At 34.1% G+C, this 9,645-nt stretch overlaps 1 non-coding gene across 1 annotated transcript; it reads left to right on the top strand.

Moving 5' to 3' along the window:
• The first annotated feature begins 297 nt into the window (after positions 1–297).
• Positions 298–401, top strand: LOC137765589 (U6 spliceosomal RNA). The gene has a single exon (XR_011074232.1). It is a non-coding gene; the product is annotated as a U6 spliceosomal RNA (small nuclear RNA).
• Positions 402–9,645: the final 9,244 nt, after the last annotated feature.

Below are 9,645 nucleotides of genomic sequence, written 5' to 3'. Positions count from 1 at the left end.
GGGGAAGTTTTCTACTATCTATTTGTACTCATTCATTCATTCATTCATTCATTCATTTTTAAAGGTAACTTTCCACTACATTTATTAACACAGGAAAATTCATATGCACACAAATAATTGGCAAAATTCAGTCCTCCAAATACTTCAGATAGGCCTGATCTATTTTCCAGATGGTTTTCCTACAATAGATGATAGACATCTGTATTAAAATAAACACAAACTGAATTGACTCCTCTGGGAAAATGGAAATCTTATCTATAGATATGTATCTGTATGTATTAAAAAAGTACCCTTGCAGTGCTAATTCAGCAACACATATACTAATATTGGAACAATACAGAGAAAAGTAGTATGGGCCCTGCGCAAGGATGACATGCAAATTCGTGAAGCCCCTTATTTTTAGGACCTAGAAGAAAAAGAGCAAATAAACAATGATGAACAACACAATAAATTAAATTAAAAATTCTCTAGAAGGAATCACAGCAGAATAAATGAAGCAGAAGAACAGATAAGTGACCTGGAAGATAAAATAGTGGAAATAACTACTGCAGAGCAGAATAAAGAAAAAAGAATGAAAAGAATTGAGGACAGTCTCAGAGATTTCTGGGACAACATTAAATGCACCAACATTCAAATAATAGGGGTCCCAGAAGAAGAAGAGAGAAAGAAAGGGACTAAGAAAACAGTTGAAAAGATTATAGTTGAAAACTTCCCCAATATGGGAAAGGAAAGAGTCAATCAAGTCCAGGAAGCGTAGAGAATCCCATACAGGATAAATACAAGGAGAAACAAGCCAAGACACATATTAAACAAACTATCAAAAATTAAATACAAAGAAAAAATATTAAAAGCAACAAGGGAAAAGCAACAAATAATATACAAGGGAATCCCCATAAGGTTAACAGCTGATCTTTCAGCAGAAACTCTGCAAGCCAGAAGGAAGTGGCAGGACATATTTAAAGTGATGAAAGGGAAAAACCTACAACCAAGATTACTCTACCCAGCAAGGATCTCATTCAGATTTGATGGAAAAATTAAAACCTTTACAGAGGAGCAAAAGCTAAGAGAATTCAGCACCACCAAACCAGTTTTAATAACAAATGCTGAAGGAACTTCACTAGGCAGGAAACACAAGAAGGAAAAGACCTAAATAACAAACCCAAAACAATTAAGAATATGGTAATAGGAACATACATATAGACAATTACCTTAAATGTAAATGGATTAAATGCTCCAACCAAGACAGAGACTGGCTGAATGAATACAAAAATAAGACCTGTATATATGCTGTCTACAAGTGACCCACGTCAGACTTAGGGACACATACAGACTGAAAGTGAGGGGATGGAAAAAGATATCCCATGCAAATGGAAATCAAAAGAAAGGTGGACTAGCAATTCTTATCAGACAAAATAGACTTTAAAATAAAGACTATTACAAGAGACAAAGAAGGACACTACATAATGATCAAGGGATCAATCCAAGAAGAAGATATAACAATTGTAAATATTTATGCACCCAACATAGGAGCACCTTAATACACAAGGCAAATGCTACCAGCCATAAAAGGGAAAATCGACAGTAACACAATCATAGTATAGGGGACTTTAACACCCCACTTTCACCAATGGACAGATCATCCAAAATGAAAATAAATAAGGAAACACAAGCTTTAAATGACACATTAAACAAGATGGACTTAATTGATATTTACAGGACATTCTATCGAAAAACAATAGAATACACTTTCTTCTCAAGTGCTCATGGTACTTTCTCCGGGAAAGATCATATATTGGGTCACAAATGAAGCTTTGGTAAATTAAAGAAAATTGAAATCGTATCAAGTATATTTCCTGACAGCAGCGATATGAGACTAGATATCAATTACAGGAAACATCTGTAAAAAATAAAAACACATGGAGGCTAAACAATACACTACTAAATAACCAAGAGATCATTGAAGAAATCAAAGAGGAAATCAGAAAATACCTAGAAACAAATGACAATGGAAATACGATGACCCAAAACTTATGGGATGCAGCAAAAGCAGTTCTAAGAGGGAAGTTTATAGCAATACAATCCTACCTCAAGAAGCAAGAAACATCTCAAATAAACAACATAACTTTACACCTAAAGCAATTAGAGAAAGAAGAACAACAAAAAAAAACACCCCAAGTTAGCAGAAGGAAAGAAATCATAAAGATCAGATCAGAAATAAATGAAAAAGAAATGAAGGATATGATAGCAACGATTAATAAAACTAAAAGCTGGTTCTTTGAGAAGATAAACAGAATTGATAAACCATTAGCCAGACTCATCAAGAAAAAAAGGGAGAAGACCCAAATAAATAGAATTAGAAATGAAAAAGGAGAAGTAACAACTGACACTGCAGAAATACAAAGGATCATGACACATTACTACAAGCAACTATATGCCAATAAAATGGACAACCTGGAAGAAATGGGCAAATTCTTAGAAATGCACAGCCTGCTGAGACTGAACCAGGAAGAAATAGAAAATATAAACAGACCAATCACAAGCACTGAAATTGAGACTGTGATTTAAAAATTTCCAACAAGATAAAGCCCAGGACCAGATGGCTTCACAGGCGAATTCTATCAAACATTTAAAGAAGAGCTAACACCTATCCTTCTAAAACTCTTCCAAAATATAGCAGAGGGAGGAACACTCCCAAACTCATTCTATGAGGCCGCAATAACCCTGATACCAAAACAGACAAAGATGTCACAAAAAAAGAAAACTACAGGCCAGTATCCCTGATGAACATAGATGCAAAAATTGTCAACAAAAAACTAGCAAGGAGAATCCAAAAACACATTAAAAGGATCATATGCCATGATCAAGCGGGGTTTATCCCAGGAATGCAATATCCAATGATATATGCAAATCAATCAATGTGATACACCATATTAACAAATTGAAGGATAAAACCTTATGATAATGTCAATAGATGCAGAAAAAGCTTTTGACAAAATTCAACACCCATTTATGATAAAAAGTCTCCAGAAAGTAGGCATAGAGGGAACTTACCTCAACATAATAGAGGCCATATATGACAAACCCACAGCCAACATCATTCTCTATGTTGAAAAACTGAAACCATTTCCACTAAGATCAGGAACAAGACAAGGTTGCCCATTCTCACCACTATTATTCAACATAGTTTTGGAAATTTTAGCCATAGCAATCAGAGAAGAAAAATAAATAAAATAAATCCAAATTGGAAAAGAAGAAGTAAAACTGTCACTGTTTGCAGTTGACATGATACTATACATAGATACTCCTAAAGATTCTACCAGAAAAATACTAGAGCTAATCATTGAATTTGGTAAAGCAGCAGGATACTATATTAATGCACAGAAATCTCTTGCATTCCTATACACTAATGATGAAAAATCTGAAAGAGAAATTAAGGAAACACTCCCATTTACCACTGGAAGAAAAAGAATAAAAAAATACCTAGGAATAAACCTACCTAAGAAGACAAAAGACCTGTATGCAGAAAACTATAAGACACTGTTGAAAGAAATTAAAGATGATACAAACAGATGGAGAGATATATCATGCTCTTGGAATGAAAGAATAAATATTGTGAAAATGACTATACTACCCAAAGCAATCTACAGATGCAATGCAATCCCTATCAAACTACCAATGGCATTTTTCTCAGAACTAGAGCAAAAGATTTCACAATTTGTATGGAAACACAAAAGACCCTGAATAGCCAAAGCAATCTTGAGAAAGAAAAATGGAGCTGGAGGAATCAGGCTCCTGGACTTCAGACTATACTACAAAGGTACACTAATCAAGACAGTATGGCACTGGCACAAAAAAAGAAATATAGATCAATGGAAAGGATAGAAAGCCAGAGACAAACCCATTCACATATTTTCACCTTATCTTTGATAAAGGAGGCAAGGATATACAGTGGAGAAAAGACAGCCTCTTCAATAAGTGGTGCTGGGGAAATTGGACAGCTATATGTAAAAGAATGAAATCAGAACACTCCCTAACACCATACACAAAAATAAACTCAAAATGGATTAAAGATCTAAATGTAAGGGCAGACACTATAAAACTCTTAGAGGACAACATAGGCAGAACACTCCATGACATAAATCACAGCAAATCCTTTCTGACCCACCTCCTAGAGAAATGGAAATAAAAACAAAAATAATCAAATGGGACCTAGTGAAACTTAAAAGCTTTTGCACAGCAAAGAAAACCATAAACAAGACGAAAAGACAACCCTCAGAATGGGAGGAAATATTTACAAATGAAGCAACTGACAAAGGATTAATCTCCAAAATATACAAGCAGCTCATGCAGCTCAATATCAAAAAAAACAACCCAATCCAAAAGTGGGCAGAAGACCTAAATAGACATTTCTCCAAGAAGATATACAGATTGCCAACAAACACATGAAAGGATGTTCAACATCACTAATCATTAGAGAAATGCAAATCTAAACTACAATGAGGTAATGCTTCATGCTGGTTAGAATGGGCACCATCAGAATATATACCACCCATAAATGCTGAAGAGGGTGTGGAGAAAAGGGAACCCTCTTGCACTGTTGGTGGGAATGTAAATTGATACAGCCACTACGGAGAACATTATGGAGGTTCCTTAAAAAACTAAAAATAGAACTACCATATGACTCAGCAATCCCACTACTGGGCATATACCCTGAGAAAACCATAATTCAAAAAGAGTCATGTACCACAACGTTCATTGCAGCACTATTTACAATAGCCAGGACATGGAAGCAACCTTTGTGTCCATCGACAGATGAATGGATAAAGAAGATGTGGCACATATATACAATTGAATATTACTCAGCCATAAAAAGAAACGAAATTGAGTTATTTGTAGTGAGGTGGATGGACCTAGAGTCTCTCATACAAAGTGAAGTAAGTCAGAAAGAGAAAAACAAATACCGTATGCTAACACATATATATGGAATCTAAAAAAAAAAAAAAAAAATTTCTCAAGAACCTAGGAGCAGGGCAGGAATAAACAGACGTAGAGAATAGACTTGAGGAAACGTGGAGGGTGAAGGGTAAGCTGGGGCGAAGTGAGAGAGTGGCATTGACATATATACACTACTTAATGTAAAATAGATAGCTAGTGGACAGCAGCCGCATAACACAGGGAGATCAGCTTGGTGCCTTGTGACCAGCTAGAGGGGTGGGATAGCGAGGGTGGGAGGGAGACGCAAGAGGGAGGGGATATGGGGATATATGTGTACCTATAGCTGATTCACTTTGTTATACAGCAGAAACTAACACAAAATTGTAAAGCCATTATACTCCAATAAATTTGTTAAAAAACAAATGTACCCTTGTATATACACTATCTCTGTGTACCTTCCTTCCTCACATACTAAATACTAGAAAATTAACATTTATGAATTTGCTTCATAAAGTGTATGTAATCCTGACACATGCTGTTCTTTGCACGATATGTAGGTTGCAAAGGAGAGAAATCAATTACAAATCCATCTACCCTGGCAGACGCCCTCACCTTAGTGAGACTTCAGCTACGAATTGACACTCTGCAGCTTCACAGCTTTTATATTTGGCTCCTTTTTACCCCACCCATGGTATTATTTTTAAAGTGAAACCTTCATGTATCCACTTTACAAAGAAACCATGACTTTGAGTGTCTTGGCTTGTGCCTCTCAGGTTTTCTAATGAACACTTGTCATTTTTAGACCAATATAATTTAATGCACTGTTTGTTTATTTTCCTCTCCGTTCCTCCTTTCTAAATAAAGGTTATATCACTCCCCACTACTCGATACTTTCCCCACTCACACAGTCCTCTACCACCAAAGGCACATCCAGCCAGGCTGTTTTATGTCCAATTTGTTTATCACGATGAGAAATGTGAAAATCTTTGGCAGAGACCATTAATTTTATAGTTTATGTTTCAAAAAGTAGTTCCTGGGCTATTTACGTCTCTTCATATTAACACCTAAGAAAATGAGTGTGTTGAAGATATAAAACTTGAAAGCAAATTGTGTTTACTGTCTCCTTCTAAATATAATTAATGGCTTAAAACAGATCTTTATGGCTCATGATCAAATATTTTCCTGGTGTTGCATTTGATGTTTGCTTCAGTGACACTGAATGTCTTTGAGTCTTTTGATTCCAAGACAGTTAGCTTCCTATTGGATTTTGATATTCAAGGTGAAATTATTACAGTTCCTCTTGGCAGGGACAATTACTCTTTGAATTAACTGATATGAGTGTCATGAGTTGCAAAAGATTTCCAATTTGGGAAAACAAAATGTATTTACTTTATAAAAAGAGAAGCTGAACGGAATCTCAGAAATTATGTAGTGCCATATTATTTATTTTATTTTTAAAATTCAGCTTTATTGAGGTATGATTGACAAAACAGTCAATATAGTATATATACATCATGGTGATTTGATAAATATATATGTATACGTATAGATATACATTGTGAAAGTATTCCCATCATCTATCTGGTTAATTAACATGTTTATCACCTCACATATTTATCTTTTGTGTGTGTTTGTGTGTGTAGGAACGTATGATTTCTATTGTGTTAGTAAATTTCAATTTTACAATATAGTGTTATAAATTTTAGTTACCGTGTTTTACATTGTATCACTGGATCCCTAGAATTTATTCATCTTATAGCTGAAAGTTTGGACCCTTTTACCAATCTCTCCTTACCTCTCCCACCACCCCCCATCCCTGATAACCATTTTTCTACCTCTGTCTGTATATGTTTGATTTTTTTATTTTTAGATTTTATAAATAAGTGAGATCATACAGTATTTGTCTTTCTCTATTTTAATCTTTTCTCTTAAGGTAATGCCCTCAAGGTCCATCCATGTTGTTGAAAAAAGCAAGATTTTCTTCTATCTCATGTCTGAATGATATTCCATTGTATGTTTATACCATATCTTTATCCATTTATCCATTGATGGAGACTGGGTATGTTTCCACATCTGGGCTACTGTGAATAATGATGTAATGAACCTGAGTGTGCATACATCTCTTCAACATCCTGTTTTCATTTCCTTTGGATGTTTACCCAGAAGTGACATTGCAGGATCATATAGTAGTTCCATGTTTAATTTCTTGAGGAACTTCCATACTATTTTCCATTGTGGCTGCACCACTGTACATTCCCATCAAGAGTCTACCAGCATCCCGTTTACGCCACATCCTTGCCAGCATTTACCTCTTCTCTGCCTGAAAATAGTCATCCTAACAGGTGTGAGATGATGTCTAAATGTAGTTGTGAGTTACATTTCCCTAATAATTAGTGATGTGAACACCTTTTCATTTACTTGTCCATTTTTAAGTCTTCTTAGAGAAAATGCTATTTAGTTCTTCTGCCCATTCTTAAATCAGATTGGTGTTTTTTGTTTTTTGTTTGTTTCTTTTGCTAGAGTTGTATGCATTATGTATTTTGAATATTAACCCATTAGCAGATATATGAATCGTTAATTTTTTTTTCCTATTCCATATGTTGCCTTTTTACTTTGTTGATGGTTTCCTTGGCTGTGTGGAAGCTTTTTAGTTTGATGTAGTCCTGCTTTATTTTTACTTTTGTAACATTTGTTTCTGGTGTCATATCAAAACAAAAAAAAAATCATTGCCAAGACCAGTATCAAGTAGTCGACATACCATGTTTTCTTTTAGAAGTTTTGTGGTTTCTGGTCTTATATTCAAGTCTTTGATCCATTTTTAATTGATTTTTGTGTATAGTGTAAGATGGGGAGCCTGTTTCATTTGTTGTGCATGTGTATATCCAGTTTTCCCAGCACCATTTATTGAAGAAACTATCCTTTCCCCATTTTATATTCTTGGCTTCACTGTAATAAGTTAATTGAACTTGTATGCATGTGTTTATTTCTGGCCTCTCTCTTCTGTTTCATTGATCTATCTCTGTTTTTATGTCAATATTCTCTTTTGATTACAGTAGCTTTGTGACAAAGTTTGAAATCAGGAATTGTGATTCCTTTAGGTACATTTTTCTTTCTCAGGATCGGTTTGGCTATTCAAGTGCCTTTGTAGTTCCATACAAATTTTAGTTTTTTCTCCCTATTTCTTTGAAAAATGCCATAGGAATTTTGATAGAGATTGCACTGAATCTGTAGATTTCTTTAAGTATTGATAGTATGGAAATTCTAAAAATATTAATTCTTTTAATCCATGAGCATGGATTACCTTTCCATTTATTTCTTTCTTCTTCAATTTCTTTCATAAGTCATTGGTCTTACAGTTTTCAGTGTGCAGGTCTTTCATCTCATTGGGTAAATTTTTTCCTTGGTGTTTTATTATTTTTGATACAATGGCAAATGAGATTGCTTTCTTAATTTCTCTTTTAGATAGTTCATTGTTAGTGTAGAGCAATTCAACTTATTTTGATTATTAATTTTTTAAGTTGAAACTTTATTGAATTTGTTTATTAGTACCAACAGTTTTTTGATAAATTCTTTAGTGTTTTCAACATATAATATGTCACCTGCAAGTAGAAACAGTTTATTTCTTTCTTTCTTTTCAATTTGTATGCCATTTATTTCTTTTTCTTATTTTTTTAATTTTCCTAATTGCTTTTTCTAGGACTTACAGTACTATGTTAATTAATAATGATGAGATTGGGTTTTCTTACTTTGTTCCCGATCTTAGAGGAAAGCTTTCAGTTTTTCACCATTGAGTATGACATTAGCTGTGAGCTTATCATATATGGGCTTTATTATGTTGAGGTACATTCCCTCTATATCCACTTTGTTTAGAGTTCTAATCGTGAATTCTTGTTGAATTTTGTCAAGTGCTTTTTCTGCACCTGTTGATATGATCATATGATGTTTTTCCTTTATTTTGTCAATGTGGTGTATCACATTGATTGATTCATGAAAGCTGAACCATTCTTGCATCTCTGGAATAAAATCCTCTCAATTATGATATTTTGAATGTACTCTTGATTTCAGTTTGCTAATGTATTTTGAGGATTTTTGCGTCTGTTTTCATCTGGGGTATTGGCTTACAATTTTCTTTCCTTGTAGTATCCTTATCTGGTTTTGTTATAAGGGTACTGCTGGCCTCAGGAAAGAACTTTGGAAATGTTCTCTCCTCTTGTATTTTTGGAAGGGTTTGAGAGGATTGGTGCTAATTCTTCTTTAAATGTTTGGTAGAATTCACCAGTAAAAGCATATGTTCTGGACATTTTTTGCTGAGAAGTTTTTGATTACCAATTCAATTTCCTTACTAGTAATTACTCTGTTCAGATTTTCTATTTCTTAATGATTCAGACTTGGTAGGTAATATGTATCTAGGAATTTATCCATTGTTTCTAGGTTGTCTGATTTGTTGGAGTACAATTGTTCTTAGTAGTCTCTTATGATCCTTTATACTTGTATGGTATCAGTTGTAATATTTCCTTTTTCATTTTCAACTTTATTGAGTACTCTCACTTTTTACCTTGGTAAGTCTAATTAAAGAATTGTCTATTTGTTTATCTTTTCAAAAAAGCAGCTCTCAATTTCATTAACCTTTACTATGTTCTTAATCTCTCTTTTATTTATTTCTGCCCTAATCTTTTCCATGTCCTTCCTTCTACTCACTTTTGGCTTAAT

This window comes from Eschrichtius robustus, chromosome 5 (genome assembly GCF_028021215.1).
Source record: "Eschrichtius robustus isolate mEscRob2 chromosome 5, mEscRob2.pri, whole genome shotgun sequence".
NCBI lineage: Eukaryota > Metazoa > Chordata > Mammalia > Artiodactyla > Eschrichtiidae > Eschrichtius > Eschrichtius robustus.
The sequence above is the reverse complement of the archived record's forward strand: the minus strand, read 5'-3'. Positions and strand labels throughout refer to the sequence as shown.